The sequence below is a fragment of the Elephantulus edwardii genome, unplaced genomic scaffold (genome assembly GCF_000299155.1).
Source record: "Elephantulus edwardii isolate Elephantulus edwardi_28Jun2011 unplaced genomic scaffold, EleEdw1.0 scaffold00076, whole genome shotgun sequence".
NCBI classification, from domain to species: domain Eukaryota; kingdom Metazoa; phylum Chordata; class Mammalia; order Macroscelidea; family Macroscelididae; genus Elephantulus; species Elephantulus edwardii.
The window spans coordinates 5,135,127-5,154,413 of NW_006399826.1; the positions used below are offsets into that span (position 1 = coordinate 5,135,127).

Sequence of the window (19,287 nt, forward strand, 5' to 3'; positions counted from 1 at the left end):
GGAAGGACTTGGCATGCTACTTTCCAAACTCACCAGAGAGAACAGCATCTCACCTCCCCTGGGTCCCTGGGCCACAGAGTCAGTGTAAAGAATTCTTGCTTGCATTCTGGTAGAAACGTTTGACGTAAGAAAGTCAATAGAAGCTTCAGTGCCTGTCTCCAATCTGTGTCTTATCCTGACCCTATGAGTCAGAATAGACTTAATGACAACTTTTTTTTATTCCTCCCCACTTGCTGTAAAAAATGTCTGAAAAGCTACCACCACCATCACCACTACTTCTAGTTGTCACCACCACCATCACTGCTACCTCTGTCTCCGTCACTGCCACTACTGCCCCATTGTCACTGTAGACACCACCGCAGTCATCCTCATCATCGTCCCCGTCACAGTTATCACCTCTGCCTCCACTACCACCACCGCACTTTATACACCGACTAGGGAGGGATATGGCTTAACTTACATATTGAAAAGGTGGGTGTTGGAATAGGGTGTCTTTTGGGAAAGGGGAGCTTTCTTGGTGTCCCTCCCACCACCTGACGTGGAAGTTACCGAGACCCTGTGAGCTCTGCTGAACGTCAGGCATCATGCTGTCACGAGAACAGCACAACGTGGGCACCATTTGGAACGGGCTCTGGATGCCTAGCGGTGTGACCTCAACTTGGTCGCTTAACCTCTCTGTACCTCGGGTTCATGGACTTAAAACCCAGAATATGAGTCTATCTTCCTATGGTAGTTTTGAGGGCAAAAATGCTCCGTACACTGCTAGCAAGATAGCTTTATAGATGTTCCTTTGTTCTGCTCCAACCTCCTCTTTGGACACCCCCACCCCATCCCCAGCCACATCAAAGCCTGGGAAAGATGGGTGGAGACTGACCACATAGGTCTCTGTGTGCCTCCTTCCCCACCCCACCCCCCCCAGAGCCCCGAACATCCTCTGACAAGAAGGGCTGAAGCAGGGCTGCGTGGGCACAGGAGACACAGCCCAATTTTACAAGCACGAGGTATTATGATTGCATTGATTTCCATCATAAATCATATTTCCTATCTTGTGCCTCTCTTTCCCGTGTGCCCCAAGTTAAGCCTTGGTATTTTCTCTCGCTGCTGCCACTGCCGAGCCTGGAGATGATATTAGGATAATGATGATAAATTTTACCCTGACGTTAAGCCACTCCCTCGGTGTGGGGAGGGGAGACAGTTTGTCCCCTGAATGAGTCTGGTTATTGGAAAGCAGGGCTGCCCACAGGCCTGGGGGGAGGGTATGCAATGGAGCTTATCAGTGCATATGGACAAGGAGAGACGTAAGTGTAAGTGTGTGGACCCCCGACACGCCTGGGTGTGCCTGTACCCATGGTCATATTGTGTGAAAATCTGGAAGTCTTCCTGGGCTGTTTGGTGTGGACACATGGTCAACCCCGAGATGCCAAGCACAGCAAGTGGTGAGCGCAGGTGTGAAGGCAGCAGAGAAGGAAGGGGAATGCTACCCTAAAACCCACCTTTTCCAGGTCCTCTCCTCCTCATGCACCTTCACTGGCTCCCACTGTCACACAACTGGGACCCCACGTCCTCCTTGCCTGACCCCCACCACTGTGTCCAGCCTTATCTGGAGGGTGCCCCAGCACCCACTTCCCACAAATGCCGGCCTCCATGAATGTCCCTAAGGCTGTCACCACCCATCCTGGACACCCTTCTGGCCTCAGAAATATCCCCTCGGCTGGAGGGTGAAGCTGGAACCTGCTTTTCTGAGTCAGGGCTCCCAGAGTTTTGGCTTTGCTTCCTGGGCAGAGCCCAGAGCCAACAGCACTGAGGACCCTCATGCAGGTGGCAGAATCACCCAGGTACAGCATTACAGGAATTCTCGCGAGACTTTAGGCTTGATCCTCAGAAGGTGGGAGCTTCCAAGACATGTGCAAGGGTCACACATGGGACAGGAAGGGGATCCTGGGGGGCGTGGTCTTGTACTGTTCATCCTTTCTTTTGTTCATTCATTCCTCTATTAACATGTGTTCTGAGGTACATGTCTCTCTTGTCTCTTTGTCCAACAGGTGTGTGGGACCCCACTGGTCAGTCCCTCTCCATCTTCTACATCAGGACCTTCCTGGCTGAGACTCCTGGGCAAAGATCTGTTGTATTTTCTCCAGTGGTTGTGGTAAAACCAAGGCACCAGAGATGGGGTCAGGCCATTCTGAAGAACGGAGTGTCAATCACAGATCCAGTGAGATGAAGATGGGGTAACTTCACTTCCTGAGAGACCCTGGCTGTGATCTCAGCTTGCAATGCCCTACTTCTTCCAGGCTTCTGCAGCCCCAGGTTGAATGGCTCCCATGATGGGGATCTCACTTCACCGGGGAGTCCGATGTCTCCACAAGAACAATTCTCATGGATAGCAAGCTAAGGGTGGAGTCTCCACGGTGGGATCATAAAACTTGGTTTTAGCAGGAGTCTGAAAACCCAGGAGTCTGGGTGAGGGTGGATGTCTGTGCTAACTGAGGGGTCCTCAAAGGGGGCACAGGCTCAGTTCTGCCCTGTGCCACCAGGAACCTGAAGACTCCTGAGAAACAGTGGGAAGATAGTGCCGCATTGTACAATTGACTTAAGATTTTAAATGTTGCTGACAGAAGAAGGGGCTGGAGGGCCTGTGGGTGCTGAGGTGAAGAGTGCACTCAGACAGAGCATCTGCATGTCCATTTGACTCACACTTTTTTTTTTACTCACACTTTTTTATATTAATTTTAATTTTAATGAAAATGTACAGAGACTTTGGATTTCCACTCATTCATTGTTGCATTGACCCACACAAGGAGAATGTGTTCAGGAAGCGTCCTTACATGAGGAGGCTGAGGGAGATGGGGCCACTCACTCCAAGCAGGTGGGGTCCACAAGACGCTAGAAAGCAAGGCAACCATTGAACCCACTGCCATCACACTGACCCATTGTCCTTCACAATGACCCTGTCGGACTGAGTCAAACTGCCCCGTAGCGCTTCTGATGTTGTGACTCTATATGGTGACAGCCAGATCCTTCTCAGAATAGCCGGTGGGTTTGAACTGCCAACCTTGTGGCTGGCAACCAAGCACTTAACCAGTGCACCACCACAGCATTCTAAAGCAAAATTAGAGCGTAGAAGGGATTCTTCCTGACTGCAGGTTCAGAACATGGCAGTGGCTTGTATCTGAGGAGGTGAGTCAGACGGGCACATCTGCAGGACACATCTTCCCAGCTGTGCAGCATTTCCAAGGCTTTCTGCCCTGCCATCCCTTTGGGGCACATCTACGCCATTCTACAGGACCTCAGTGAGTCTGAGGATTAACCCAATGGCAGTGGATTAAATGGACTGCCTTTCTTTCCAATCCTCTGGAGGCAGGGAGCCTGGCTGGAGTGGGACAGGGCCCAGTGTACACCTTCTAACTCTAGCACAGCCGTATAATGATTCTATGCTGTGAGAAGACCGAGCTCCCAGGAGCCAGAAAGACGGAGGTTTTCCTCCCAGCTCTGCCCCTTCCTAGCTGCGTGACTTTAAATGGGTTACTTTGACTTCACTGGGCCTCGGTTTCCTCATCCACAAAAAAGAGAAATAGTAATATAATTTCGACAACTAAAGGTTGCTGTGAGCATTCAATAAATGAGATATTCACACAGAGCTGCTACAAACGTTTCTTCTTAGCAAGCAGTTGTCTCTCTAATGGATTCTTGCTGCTGCTGCTCAACTCCAAGCCCTCCTCCCCCACAAAGTCAGCCCTGATCACTCCCATCCCTGATTGATCTAGGCCTCTGTGTGAGGAGGCGCGCTTTCTCCTTGTTTGTGGTCTGTCTTTAAGCAGGTGTCTGCAGGCTGCACCTTGTGCAAGTGTGTGAGTGCGTGTGTGTGAATGTCCTTTAAGGAGGAGGATAGAGGGATATTGGAGTCATCCTAGGGGCCAGCCAATTTCCTCCTTCACATAAGAATTTAGACTGGGTCAAAATAACAGCATACACGGCCACACACACACACACGACAGTCTCCCCATCTCCTCCTGCTGCCTGCCTGCGGTCCTGGACCCCTTTAAAGACAGCAGCTTTTTTCTGAGCTACTTCAGTCTGGGAAGCACACAGGTCTGTCCCACTTCTGAATCCTGTACCTGCTGTTCTGGGGGTGGGGGGAAGAGTCTCTGCTTTAGGAGGTGGGGGCTTCCCCGGGACCCAGTCCCTGAAAGGTGCTTCCTGGAAGTGAAGGGTGAGCACACGGGAGGACTTTGGTCAGCAGGACAGCTCCCCACCCCATGCTCCTTTCCCTGACCAGGAGGTGGGCAGAGGGCAAGCTGGGGTGCTGTCCTTTCCACCACCCTAGCCCCCTCCCCGCAGGATGTGCAGACGTGAGTCCAGACGGAACCGGAGTGGGACTGGGTCTCTACAGCCACCTCGTGACTATGTGGCCCTGGACAAGTCAACTTTCTCAAGTCTCCGTGCCTCCACCTGGGGAGTCACAGGCAGCGATACCAGCTAACACAGGAACTAATGTGTGTAAAGATGTGTTGTGAGCCCCACAGGGAGAAACTGGTGCAAGAAAGTATGTATAATGTGATTCCCCTTGGGTGGTAAGCCATGGTGGGTTATCCAACTGGCCCAGGGTTTCTACCTGGGTGGTTCCCATGGCAGGTGTGTTTGTGGGGGGTGTGGGTGGGAGTGGGTGTGAGTGTGTGTGCACAGACACAGGGAATCAGCATGCATAGCTCATCCAGGTCCTTGTGCTGAACAAGACCCTGAAAACCTGCTAGATGCTTGACACCTTGTACACAGTAAAATAGTAGGCAGACACAAAAGCATGTGTCAAGAGCAGACCAAGACTGAACAGAAGCACAAGACTTTCCTTCGGTTACAGCTTGTTCTGGACTATGGACTTTAGTACTACTTTCCAAACTTGGATTAGTGAGAAGAAGCAAAAAGGTATATGAACAAAATGACTGGTGTGTGTGCTTGTTGGAGGGTGTGTGGCATGCTCTATGTCTGTGGGTGGTCTGTTGGTCACGACTGGACATCGATGAGTCTGTGTGTGGGTGAGTGAGTGGATGGGGCACCTGCTGGCTTTGTCCTCTCTGGGTGTTACATCTCAAATATTTCAATCCCTAAATCCAGACCTGCTTGCTGAAACTGAGGAGGACCTGAAGTGCTTGGTGCAAAATGTCAAGGATCGCAGCCTTCAATATGCATTGAAGTTCAACATCAAGAAAACAAAGATTCCCACCACTGGACCAATTGGCAGCATCATTATGTATGGTAAAGGGATCAAGATTGTTAACAGCTTCAGTTTGCTTGGCTCCACTATCAACACTCTTGGTACCAGCAGCCAGGAAATCAAGAGCTGAATTGCTTTGGGAAAGTCAGCTGTCAGGACCCATCCAGAGTACTGAAGAACAACAACATCAAGCTAGAGACTAAGGTGCGCCTGATTCAGGCCACAGTCTTCGCAATTGTGTGCTATGTGCCAGAAGCTGGACAATGACTAGGAAAGACAGAGAACTGGTGCCTTTGAGTTGAGGTGTTAGAGAAAAGTATTGAATATACCATGGACTGCTAGGAGAACCAACAGGTTCATCCTGGAGAGAGTGAAACTGGGCTGCTCTTTGGAGACAAGGATTCTGAAGCTTCATCTGACATGCTTTGTTCATGTTGCAAGGAGGGACTGGTCCTTGGAGAGGGGCATCAGGTTTGGGAGGGTGGAGGGACAGTGCAAGAGAGGAAGACCCTTGGTGAGAAGGATCGATCCAGTGACTGAGGTAGTGGGAGTAGACGTGTCAGAGGCAATAAAGTTGGCACAGGATAGAGCAGGGTTTAGGGCTCTTGTACATCGGGAGGGTCACTATGAGTCTTAAGCGACTTAACGGTACATAAACCAGAACTCCTGCCATGGACTCACTCAATTCTGACAGGCTGCAAAGACTTAAAGATGCAGACTGCTGTCTTTCTCCTGTGCAGCGGCTGACGAGTTCAAATCCGCGCAGTCTGGGTTAGCAGTCGCTCACTTTAACCACTGCGTCACTGTTGTTAACTGCCGTCAAGTTGTAGGCGGCTCATAGTGACCCTGTGAATGAAAGTCTTCAACACTTATGTGATTTTCATCCTCTCTCCAGGTTCATAGGTTTTCCTGAGGCAAATTATTATGGAAGTGGATGCCACTTCTGCTTCCAAGCTAGTTTTAAATGGGAAGCTCCACCAAACACTGTCCACCATGGGTAACCATTAACGCATTTGACACATCAGTGTCACAGTGTTCGGCTTCACAGCGACCACAAGTTACCTCTGTACGGCAAGTGGACACACCAGGGCTACGCAACCTAGAAGACTGAACAAAAACAATGAAAAAATAGGCCTGAGGGCCGTGGATTGAAAGTCATCCACCTTTGGCTTGCTAGCATCATTTTCTCTCCACTAAAGCCAACTGATCCTTGTCTATGTTGATGCTGTTGTTGTTAAGTGCCACCGAATCGTAGGCGACTCATAGTGACCCTGTGAATGAAAGTCCTCAACACTGTGTGACTTTCATCCTTTCTCCAGGTTCACAGTGTTTCCTGAGGCAAGCTATTATGGAAGTGGATTGCTGTTGAGGGACCTCTGGTGGCCTGGTGGTAAGAAGCTGTGCTGCAAAGGCATGTGATTTCGATCCACCCGCTGCTCCACAGCAGAAGAATGGGTAACCTCTTCTGGTGTGATTTCCTGCCTCTGATCCTACTGGTGGGTTCCACCTCGCAATGGCACACAATAACAATTGCTGTTCCGTCAGAAATGACTCTTAGCTGAGTTTTCAGAGTTTGTGACTCACACAGGAGGAGACTGATCGTCTTTCTTCAGCGGAGCAGCTGGTAGATTTGAACTGCTAACCTTTGAATTGATGGCTCAGCTCTCTACCCTGTAGGCCACCAGAGCGCCTGTGAAAATACTCCAAGTGGCAACCTCGGAGGCTGCAGTGCTGCATTTTACCACCAGATGGCGCCCTAGTGCAGGCTAACGATGAAGCATCTGCGCTGTCTGCCTCCAGGCTTGCTTTGTGTTCAGCATCCCCTGTCAGGCTGGGAGTAGTGAGCACGTGCACCCGTGTGAGTATGTGTATTGGGCGGGCTGGAAGGAATAGACCCCCTCACCACTGCAGCACCAGTACGTGCATGTGAGTGACCGGTTTGTGTGCCCTGTCTCCCTCCCTGCCATGACCACATTCCATATCCTCCCACCTGGCTCTTCAAAAATAAGTGAGCACAGATTGGTGTGTGCATGTCTGTTGTAGCACCTATATCCAGCATCCGAACTGCTCTGCAATCCCAAAGGCACATGGTTCAAATCCACCAGCAGCTGCGCAGGAGGTTAGGCAGTCTCCTCCGGTACGATTCACTGCCTCTGAAAACGCACCGGAGGGTCAGTTATAGTTCAGTTCTGACTCAACAGCATACATACAAAAAACCAAAAAAACCCCCCTGTAAAGTCTCTCCTTCCACTTCTGCGGGGCTGCAGCACCCACTCCTGCCAGCTGCCTATTTGCTGCCCCTGGTAATGGTTTCTTCCTTGGCTTTCCTTTACTCATGCTGTTTCCGTTTCTAGGAATGGCCTCTCTTCAATCAAAGACTTCTAAGAACCCTCTTCTCCAGGAAGCCTACTAGATTTTTCACCTACTCTCTTGCACTGATCTCCCTCAAGATGTAAGACCCACACTGTTTGGCCACTGCCTGCTTTAAGGGCTTCATTCATGAATCTTCCTGAAAGGCAGTGTTGTAAAAGGGTGGGGTAGTGGCCACATGGGCCAGGCACCCAGAACAAAAGTGGGGGGGAAAGTTGGGTCTCAAGACGCACTGCTGCCCACTTTGCTGGCCCCCCAGATCCAGGATGCTGATGCCAGGCAGACTAGTACCAGGTAAGCTGACTGAAGAAGGGTGCCCCCTGGGACGAGGACACTTGGGTACCCGCAACTCTGCTGACTGGCTGATCACTAGGGTGTGGACCAGCGCCAAAGGCCCAGAGAGGAAAAGAAAGTGATGCTGAGAGTGGCTCTATGAGGCTGTTCTTAAATCCTGAAAGTGGGCTCTCTGTTCTCTGAGGATGTGATGGGAAGGTGGAAGATGGTGCTATACATCGACTGCAGCAGGAGAAACTATCGTTAGACTCTGGGAGAACTCATCCTCCCTGAGATCAGGCAGGAACTTTGCCCCCTGGGCGTTACTAGGAGTCTCAGTTCCCCTGGGCTGCTGCCTGGCATCCTGTATTTCCCACTGCATCTCGCCATCTAGGCACTAATCCTGGGTAACATGCTGGCAAAGGGCTGTTGGAACTGGGTAAAAAGATGCTCATGAAACTAAAGACAGGAGCTGCCACCATCGGCATGAGATAGATGCTGAAAACGTGGCTCCAGAGAGAGGAGACTTGCCCTGGCAGCCCAGCGGCCCCACTCGGCAAGAAGTCTCCTGTGGCCTGGTAGCCTCAGATATTAGCTTGTTGTTGTTGTTGTTGTGTACCGGCGGGTCGGAACTGACTCATAGCTCACCCTCCAGCAGGTTTTCAGAGGCAGTAAATCACACAGGAGGAGACTGCCCATCTTTCTCCAGTAGAGCAGCTGGTGGATTGGAAGCCCTTTGGGCTAACAGCACAGCCTCTTGCCCCTTAGATCATCAGAATGCCCGTCTGTAATGACTAGAGATCAGGGAACCCTAAGGGACAGTTGTACGCTCACATGACACTCACTGTGAGTCGGAATCAACACCCAGTAAAATCAGGGACACACAGGAACCATTTCCCCCGTTTGGAGACTCAGAGGGAGTGAGAAGAACGCTGCTATGGTCCCCAATCCAACCCTCACCGCCAGAAACTTTCTCCCATTTGCTCAGAGCCCATGTTTGCGGGATGCTGGGCACGTAAAAGAGGGAGAAATGAAAGGGGGCTGCTCCAGTGAGGAGCAGAGGGCCCCTAAGGGACGAAGTGGTCAGGACTCCTGAGGGGCCCTCCATCTGGCCAGGCCAGGCCTGCACCCCACCCAAGGCTGCTCCCATTCCCCCACTCCTCACTCCCCACATGTGACCTGCAAGGCAGCAAGAGAGCTGGTTGCCTCTCATTTTAATGGCTTTTCAGAAGAAAACAACAGGTGTGGACAGTGATAGGGTGGGGAGCAGGAGAGAGATGGGCTTGGACAGAGAGCCTAATGGCGGAAAGGGGGCACAGGGGCAACACGAAGGAGGGCATGAGAGGTTCTGAGAGCTGCTAGTGCCAGCACCTGGCCGCTCAGGGGAGACGCCCAGTGGTTCTGGTTTCTGGGGACCGGGTAGTTAGGGGATGGTGGTCCTGAGCCTGGAAAACGTGGGGCCGGCTATCCTGCAGCTTCAAAGGGTTGGGGTGCTATCATGTGAAGGACCCCTTAGGGTATGGGAAGGGGTGGGCAGTGAGGAACCCCAGGGAGAGAACCATGGGCAGGACCACCCCTTTGAGTTCTATCCCCTGGCAGGTAGGTGGGGGGGCATCTGCTCCTTTGGGCTGGGAGAGGATGGGTCCAGGCCCCCCTGAAGGACTCCCCAAGGCAGGGATGCAGACAGTCCTGGTGTTTCATCCACACTCTGTCAGCTCAGCCTCTGGCACCAAGCGCTCGCTCCATGTGCCACCAGCTCCTCGGGAGCCCGCGCGGATGCAGAGAGGCTCTCAAGCGCCCAGCGTGTGCCTGACCCACCGAGCCCCCAGGAGTTCTGTCCCACTTCCTGAAGTGGCAGCTGGGCAGGTTACACACGTTTAATTACTAGTAATTAAAAAACTGATTACTCCAAATGGTGCCTTCCTGGGGAGAGGTGTGCTGCGTCTGCCCTCCTGGCCGAGTGAAGGCCGTCTCGGGGGGTGGGGCGCGGGGCAGGGATGTATCACCATCTCTGTCTGTGTGCAGAGGAGAACGGGGAGGAGGGGCGGGGGCTCCCCTCTGGCTTAGTGCATCACCCTCACCAAGTGGCTCTCCAGAACCTAACGCTGCGTCATGAGGGCCCCATGCCACAGGAGCTACGCCCCTCTTCTCCATGTGCATGTCTGGGGAGACCACAGCCTCAAACATGCTCTGCCTGATGAAAGGCACCACACAGGGAGGCCTGGGTTAGACTAGGCTCTGGACCCCCAGAGGAGAAGCAGGCGGGTGAGTGCAGAAGGGAGAAGAAGCCTGGCAGAGGTGTCAGAGGTTCACACCTGACTCACTGCTCATACCTAACTCACACCTCACTCTTCATACCTAACTCATTGCTGACTGACTGAGGTATCGTGAGCAGCTGCTCTGTGCCCTGAGCTGAGGGGCCGCACGGTCCGGGGAGGGAAGAGGTAACGTGCGCGGGCACAGCTGGCACGGGAGCGAGCACTCTAAGTGCTGCTGGGCCAGAGGATGAGGAAGGCGATGCCAACAGTTTCTGAAGAGGTGCCTAGGCAGTGGAGGAGGGGGAGGAAGAAGAGCCAGTGGGGGGCTGGGGGGGGGCGGGTAGGTGGGAGATGCTGCTGCTAAGGCTGGGGTGGGGGCCTGGGGGAGAACCTGGCTGGGGTGAGGTTGCTTCAAGGACTCACTATGGGGGTACAGATGGGTTTAAGGAGGTAAGTGTGCTGGTTTGAATGGCGGAGGTGAGAGGAGAGGAAAGCCAAGGTGCTCACCCCAGAGCAGTGGGGGGTGGCATTCCTGGTGGTGGAAGGGACAAAGGGGTCTGAGAAGGGAGGAGGGCTTAGCCTAGGCTTGGCCCCTGACCACAGAGGATAATTTAAAAGCCATTCCAGGGCCTCTTCCGGCTGCCTGCTGCCTGAGGAAGCTGAGAGGCGTGAAGGCTATGAGTACAGTGGATTATCACTGGAGGCCCCAAGTACTGGGGTTGCGTCTTCAAACCCTGCCTGTCCCCCACCCTCCCTGGCCATGCTGGTTGGCGACAGCGGCCACGTGGGGAAGATTTATCCATGGTCCTGATGTGGAAGACGCTGATGCTCAGCTGTGTTCATCAATCACAGGGCTGCTGTGCCAATTATTCAGTTATTAATAAGGGGCTTGCGGGAACCCACCCCCACCCCCCACCAGTGCACTGGCTCCCTGTGTCTGCTTTAATGCTGGAATGTGTCCCAAAGAGGGGGTCCCTCTCTTGCTCCTCCCCCTTTAACCCCTTCCTCTCCCTCCAATGCCCACCTCCTCACCCACAAGTGAAAGACCACCAGTCTTGAAGTCTACCCATCCCAAGAGCACAGTCGCTCCATCACCAGCAGAGATTGAACAAAGATGTAAAGAACCACGTAGAGCTGCTATCCAGGTCCTGGTGCCTCAGAAAACTTGGGGCATGTGGTATGAGCATATATTGGGACCAGTGTGGTTCTGGAGCTGAAGGAGAGACAGGTTCCTGGGAGCGGACAAAGCACTTCCTGGAGGAGGAGAGGGAGAGTAAGAGGACAGGAGGCTAGGCAGGCAGCTGTGGCCTGGCCTGGTGCGTAGGGGTTGGCTCCTGGGCCCTGATTAGGACTCTGTAGTGCAGGGAAGGGAAGAAAGGGGGAAAGGTCTGGGGGAGGGGCTGCTTTGTGGTGAAGGCAGCTGAGGGCACAGGCTTCTCCAGGCCTCTGGCCTCTCTCTACATCCACTTCAGCCTCTGTCCCTGCTTTCCTGACTCTACTTCAGTCCCTGCCTTTCACTCAAAGCCTTCTCTCTTATTTCCTCATATTCTCTCCACCTAAGAAAGCAGAAATCACAGTTACCATATAAGCCACTGAACCTCAGTTTTCCCATCTGCTCTTCTTCTGGGCATAGACATAAACACCCTAAAAAATCACTGCTTCTCTTCTCATACAGACTTTCAACACTCCCCTCCTTCACACCAGGGGCTACGCCTTTCCCTGACACCCCCATCACAGTCCAGGGACCTCTCCATCCCCCCTTGAGACCTACGCTACACAGTAGAGAAACCAGGGTCCTATCCAACCCCTCTGGGCCCCAGGGTCCTACCTGTCCCCTGACCAGGGCTGCTAGGCACGGTGCTGTGGCCGAACCTACTCTCTCTGTATCCCCACCGTCCACCCTACCTTCATATCCACTATTCTACAGGCCACTGTCTAGTTGTCCCAGGCTGGGCTTCCTTTTTCCAGTTGCCAGGATTTGCTGCTCAAGGCACAGGGCTGTGGCTATAAAAATGTCCTGAGCCAAATCCTTTGCCTTTCTCCTGTCTCGGTCCTTGAGAGCGCTCTCAGCGGCACCAAGGCCCGTCAGCAATGGCCATCAAGGATGCCCAGCGATAATCAAGGGCCCTCCGGTGACCCTAGCACTTCATTCCTCTCTCATTCACCCCTCCCATTCTCCCAGGAGCCTTCCCTCTCACACTATACTAAAGAAAAGTACAACCCATTCCGAGGAGTCTGCCTCAGCCCAGGGTGGCCTTGGGGCAGTGACAGACTGGGGTGGGGTATTTGTGTCAGGTGTGACTTGTCCCAGAAGGAAGGAGGAGTAAGGACCAGACTGTCCCCACCACAGGACCTGGGAGAAACCACATGACGATAAAATCGGGCCTGGTTTTGCTAACCTTGTCAACAGACCCACTTCTCCAAAGATGGAAGGAACAAGAAAACACGGTGTGGATGTGGCTTCGGAGTCCTCGGGTGGTTGTTGCTGTTATGTGGTATCGAGTCCACTCTGACTCACAGTAACCCTATGCACAGCAGCTCTGAACCCTGCTCTATGCTGAACCAATCTCACTGTTTCTGACATACTTGCCCTCATTACCCCAGTTACTATGTCAATCCATCTCATCTGGAATCTTCCTTTCCTGCACTATCTCTCCACCCTTCCAAGCAAGATGTCCTCCTCCAAGAACTGGACCCTCCAGCAACATGCCCAAAGTATGTGAGACAGAGCCTCAAAATCCGAGCCTCCAATGAGCAGCTTGGTTTCATCTTCTCCAAGACAAACTTGGTGGTCTGTGGTATGTTCAGTATTCTTCTCTGCCACTCAAAGGCATCAATTAGTTTTCTGTCATTTTTGGTTATTGTCCAGCTCTCTGATACTTGGCAAGTAATTGTAAAGACCATGTCCTGGATCAGGTGCACTTCAGCGTCCAGATTGGCATCATTCATCTTCAGCACTCTGGAGAGGTCTCTGACAGCAGATTTTCCTAATGCAATTCATCTTTTGATTTCCTGACTGTTGGTGTCAAGAGTGTTGATTGTAGAGCTGAGTAAGATGGAATTGTTAGCAGCCTCAATCTCTTCTCCATGTATCATGGTGCTGCCAATTGGTCTTGTGGTGAGAATCTTTGTGTTTGGGTTTTTTTTTTGGTTTTTTTTTTTATTTTAAGCTTTAATCTGCTTGCCAAAAAGGTTGGAGGTTTGAGCCCACCCAAAGGTATGTTAGAAGAAAGCCCTGGGATCTACCTTATAGAAAGCAGCCATTGAAAACCCCACAGAACTGTTCAGTTCTACCCTGAGACTCATGGGATTACCATGAGGTGGAATTGACCAGATGTAACTGATATTGCCACAAGGGCATATTGATAATGGGCATGAGTAGCCTGGGAAGAGATGGCATGACACTGTGGGTGATAAAAAGAGGAGAGTAGTTCTGGATTTGGTCAACTCACACATCATAGAAGCCAAGTCAACACAGAGGGAGGAGGTGGGTCTTCCATTTCCCTTGGGAGGGTTCTACCCTCCCAACCTGAACTTGATCATGGACAGCAGATAATCTCCTGGAGGAAGCTGTCTAGGTCGTAAAAGAAGCAGGACAGAGGTGGCCAGAGCAACTGGGAAGCTCTGTTTCATGTGGCACTGGGTACACCAATGTGGAGATACAAATGCCAACAGTGGCCTGGCCCTTGTTCCCCTCTGGCATGGAGGGGGGAGGGAGCCAGAGAGACCAAGATCAAGGTCAAGAGGTGACAGATGTATTCAGTAGTCCACAGCCAGACAGGGCACTGAGCGCTGAGAATGCACATGGGCCGAGCCCGGTCCTGGTCTGTGCAGACCATGCAGGGAATGAGGACCAGAGCTGGCTCGGGCCAAGCAGTGAGTAACCAAGATGTTCTTAAGGATGCAGTCTCCATCGATCCCTGCAGGACAAGGAGTGTGTCAGCAGCGTGAGACTGAGGAAGGTCTTCGGGCAGAGCGGCAGCCAGTGCAAGAACAAACCTGAGTGGAGCAGAGGATGAGGGACCGTGTGGAGCAAGAGTGTTGGTGGAGAGAGCTCGTGATGGCAATGCGGAAAGGAGGGTGCAGAGCAGGAGAGGTGGGCAGCTGGGGGCGGGGGTGGTGTTGAGTGGACAAACACTGCCCCTTTTGAAAACATGTTTGCCCAGTGATGGGAAGTGCCTGAAATTTGCATGATGTGATTGAACCTGCCTTTTAGTAAGACCCCTCCGGTATCAGTGGTAATCAAACAAGACAGGTTGGGTGGTGGATCAGTGGGGACACACTAGAGGCTGACCTAGGAGCAAGACTGATGCATTTAGTGTCTAGGCAAGTGGTTGGTGGGGGGGAGGTCTTAGCATCCAGGAACACGCACTAGAAGGGTGCAGACCTCCAGGCCCCATCCTGAGAAACCCAGGCTTGAGAACCAATGGCCAGCAGTCACCCAGCACACTGACGTGATGTCTGTTGGACTGTCCACAAGAACAGGTCTGCACTCTCCCGAGAAAGTCTCGATTTAGGGATAGGAAAGTCCACGGCTTTTTAAAGGACTAAATCCCAAACCGAACTCATCATCAGTTTGCTGTCAGCTTGATTGTGACTCCCAGCAACCCCGTAGGGCAGAACTGCTCTTGTCCTGGGCTGTGAGTCAGAACTCAGAGCTGACCCTTCAGCGGGTTTTCAGAGGCTGTAAAATCATGCAAGACGAGGTTGTCCATCTTCCTCTCACTAGCTGCTAGTGGATTCAAGCCACCTGCCTTTCGGCTGGCAGCAAAGCTCCTTACCGCTAGGCAACCAGAGCTCCCTATAGGACAGAGTAAAATTGTCTTAAGGGGCTTCCAATCTTTGCAGACGACCTCCTTCTCCTACAGCATCGGGCGGGTTCGCGCCACAGAATTCTTGGTTAGTAACTCTCCATTGTGACACCAGCACGCCTTGTTTCCGGCACATCCTAGAAATCAAAGTTTCTGTGCAGTAAGTCACCCCAACAGCTACTTCTCCAATGACTCGCTTAACCTGGCAAACCTGCTGACTACCTGTGGCTGCCTGGTTGCTCCCCTCTCTGCTCAAAACCCTCACTCAACACTCCACTAATTCTAAACCTTCAAACCACACACTGCCCCATCCCTGCCATGTGTCCTTTGGTCTTTTATTGTCCCCTGTGGGTCACCCCCATCCAGGTAGCATCCCCTCACCCTCCTCAAGGTGACCCAGGCCTCCCCCCACGTCCATCACGTCTTCTACCCATCCCCTTTCTCTTCTTTCAGGCATTTATTTTTGGCCAGGTAATTAGCTGAGCTCTTCTCATTAATATTATATTTAAAAAAGAAAAGGTGATAGTTGGGGGGCTGAGGGTGGAGAGGGAGGGGCCTTGGATGCCAGTAATTGTCTTGACAGCCGGGATCCTGGTGCACTGACAGTCTACTTTAAGTGGCCCAATTAGCATAAGAAACGGCTCGCCAAAAGTTCTGAAGGCATCGTGTTGATTAATGCAATTTATCTTGCAAACCAGCAGCAGACAGCTGAATCACTGCTAATGATTATTATATACATTTATACACATTATGTACATGGGGCCTCCTCTCCAAGACATGGCGCCTCTCCCATCTCCTCCTGCCTGGCTCCCAGGCCTGCAGGCCCAGCAGATTGCAGGCAGCTCCAACTACCCGAAGCCTCTTGCATTTCCAAGTGGTCTCTGGTGTTTTCAATTCTAACTATCAGGTCACCTCAAATAGGTTGCTTTGATTGGAAGATGATATGAATACTTTACCTGACATTGAGCTGATGTTCCCAAGGAACACTTTCAAGAATAATTATCAGTATATAAGAGAGGCATCTGATACAGGTCATGGCCTTTTCTACCACTTGCTATGCATCTGAGAGCTGGACAGTGGAAAAGGATGACAGAAGGATTGATGCCTTTGAGGTGGGGTATAGGAGAAGAACACTGACTATTCCATGGTCTGTCCCCAAACAAAAACATATGTCTTGGGAGAAGTGCAGCCAGAGAGCTCCTGAGAGGTAAGGATGGTGAAATTTCATCTCACACACTTTGGGCGTGATGCTAGGTAGGGGAGGCTATTCCTTGGGGAGAGGAAGACCCTCAACCAGATGGACTGGCAGACTTCAGCTCTGGGCTCATGTGTGTCAGTGATGATGAAGAAGGCACAGCATAGGACAGGGTTCAGGTCTGTTATTCATAGAATTGCTTTGAGTTGTACTTGACTCGACAGCACCCAACAACAACGACAGGAGAGGCAGCTCCAGGAGGCCACATGATTAGTCAGCACATGAAGTCAGGACAGCGCAAGAAGAGTCTAAATATAAGATTCTAAAGGCTCTGCCAGCATAGGCTTCCCATTGTAAACATCTAGTTACATAAAAAGCTGTGGACTGGTAGCTCTGCTTCCTGTCAGTGCAGGGCCAGGCCATTTCCTGCAGGGCGCCGTTCTGTGTAGACCAGGCCAGGCAGGATAAGCATACTGAAGCCAAGCACGAGGCAGAAGAGCAACAATAACTAACAGGTCGATGAGTCCACCACGCACCACCTGTTCTAAGCACCCCTGCAAACCACATCTGTGCTCATGCTCGTTTTATACAAAGAACTCTATCTAGTTTGGAGAACAGGTAGCCTGGCCCTGGAGTTGGCACCAAATTCTCTGCAACCGAATGCTGGCTGGAATCTGCTAGGGTTGGAGGTGAGAGGGCGGGAGGTATAGCAGGGAGTAGGGGGCATCTGGAGGTTGGGGCTCCTTTAGTCTGTGTAGGAGGTGGTTTTCTGGGAAGGCAATGTAGTTCACATGAAGTCTTGAGGCCACAGTGCAGAACGGAAGCTTCTGCACGAGATTAAGGAAGCACACACGTATGATTTTATTCGTGCTTGTGGATGTCTGTGCACTGGAGCTTTCGTGTACTTGTCTGGGATGCACCGCATTAGTGAGTGGTTCTAGCAAGAAGCTTACTAGAGGAGATGAATGTATTTGAGAGTCTATACTGTACGCTCTATCTTATGAGTGCTTTGTTACCCATGTGTGCAGGCCTGCGAATATGTGTGTGCCTGTGAGCGCGAGAGAGAGGAAGAATCCCAGTGAACTTGACCCAGTGGGCATGCTCACTTTATTTCCCTTCCGTTTTTAAGAGCTGGCTATTCTGAGGAGTGAGCGCCTCCTCGTGTTCTTATTTGCCTTATAAGCCCATCTAAGGGCCACAGTCTCGGGGGTCCCCCAGTCTCTCAGACCAGTAAGTCTGGCCATGTTGAGGTTTTTGAGTTTTATTCCACATCCCTTCCCCCACTCTCTCCAGAATGTTCTCCTGTAGACCCTCTCAGAGTGGTCAGTGGTAATCTCTGGGCACCACTTGGTTCTTCTCATCTCAGCGTCCTGGAAGTTGAGGCTCACGGGGCCCTTAATCCTTTGGGCTCAGTATTTCTATGCTTTTCTTCTCTCTTTATTCTTGGCCACGCTTGCATCATGGCTATTTTCGAGTGTGTATCTCTGTGTGTGTGTGACAGATACAGAGAGAATATGATTACATTGGGGTGTGAGTGTGTATAGAGTATTGGGGAGTGTGGAAAGAGAGAGAAAAAGATAATATGACTATGTTGGGAGTATATATATGAACGTGTTAGAGTGTGTGTGTGTGTGTGTGTGTGTGTGTGTGTGAGAGAGAGAGAGAGAGATAATGAGAATGTTGGGTATGGGTGTGAGTGTGTGTGTATATGCTGTTCCAGGGTGAGCACAAACTTTAAAATGAAAACATTCCTGACAGGAGAAGGAGAGAGTGCCACAATCAGACCAGCGTGGGCATTATTAGTCTAGGCAGGCTTCCTGGTGGAGGAGATAAAGGAGCCCTGTTCTCACTACCTTTTCTCCCGAGAGGGGACAACAGGAAGCTAGAGGTGCCTTCACTGGGTGACTCTCCCCTTGGGGCTAGAACAGCCAATGCCTGGAATTCACAGAATCCAGAAGGCCCCACTGGAGCTGCATGGGGACCCCTGTCTGGAGGCCTCTGAATGTCCTGGGGGCCTTGGGCACAAGCCTGGGCTGTAGCGTCATCTCCACCAGCTGCCAGTACCCAGCTAACCTCTGGTCTGGTGCTCAGGTGCCTGTAATGCTGCTGTGTGATAAGACCCCCTGCTGTTCTGATTTTAATTACCTAAGGAGAACACCCCCACCTTTTCTCCCAAGGACCACTGACCAATGGACCAAGCCACCAAGGAGCCATCAAAGCCACTTCATTGGGTTTTTGCTTTTTAATAAGGAGATAGAGTGGGGCACTCATCCACTTTAAAAATGAAAAACAGGGAACATAAAACGTGATTTAATAAAGGGACCAAATAATAAAATACTCTTCTGTTCTGTGTTATGGTAATTGAAGGATAGTGGCATAGGCAGCAGAGAGAAGGAGGAAAGGGCTGGGGTGGGGGTGGGGGTGGAGAGGTGAGGAGGTGCAGGGGTCTAGAGAGAGACAGGAGGAGTGCCTGGAAGGGAGGGAGAATGCGTGGAAGGAGGCACTAGGTGGTGCAGGGAGAGCAGAGAGAGGCAGAGGCCAAGAGGTCCTGAGAGACAGAACCAGTGGGCCCCTTGCCTAATGAAGACCCCAGGGTCTGAAGGGGCCACAGAGCAGGGAGGGCTCCATGCATTCACATCTATCTCATTGAATCACCTGAAGCATCGCGAAAGGAGCTGCAAGAGCAAAGGCCATGGAGTGCAGAGAGCTCGGTCACTCACTTCCCCCAGGCAGAGCCAAGTTCTAACCTTGGCCTCTGCTCCCAACAAGCTCTTTCTACTGACAACCCCAGGTCCCAGATGTCTGGCTGGAGTATCCACGATCCCCGCACTCCCCACTTCTCCTGTGCACCCCACAATGGGCTTGGTTCATGATTCAGCCTCTGGCACAGCCTATTCCAGCGGGCACAGCTGTCTCCCCCTGGGCCTTTCTAACTGAAGACTCCTTCCTCTCCCACTGCCCACCCACTGCTCTTCCTGTAGGTCTCCGGCTGCCTACCTGGTCCCCCCTCTCCATTCCCCACCTGCTGTCTGCTCTGTACTCTGTGCCCCATGTCACATGAAGACTTTTGTCGTCTGATGCCTTTTTACCCTGAAATGACCATGGCAACCATGAAGGTCTGTAAGAGGCCAGCTGGGAGCTCTAGAGAAGGGCTGGACGTATCACTGGGGT

At 51.9% G+C, this 19,287-nt stretch overlaps 1 protein-coding gene across 13 annotated transcripts in view; it reads right to left on the minus strand.

The window, feature by feature from the left end:
* Positions 1-19,287, minus strand: part of CELF4 (CUGBP, Elav-like family member 4) — a 356,428-nt gene that overhangs the window by 91,501 nt on the left and 245,640 nt on the right. The window lies entirely within an intron of this gene.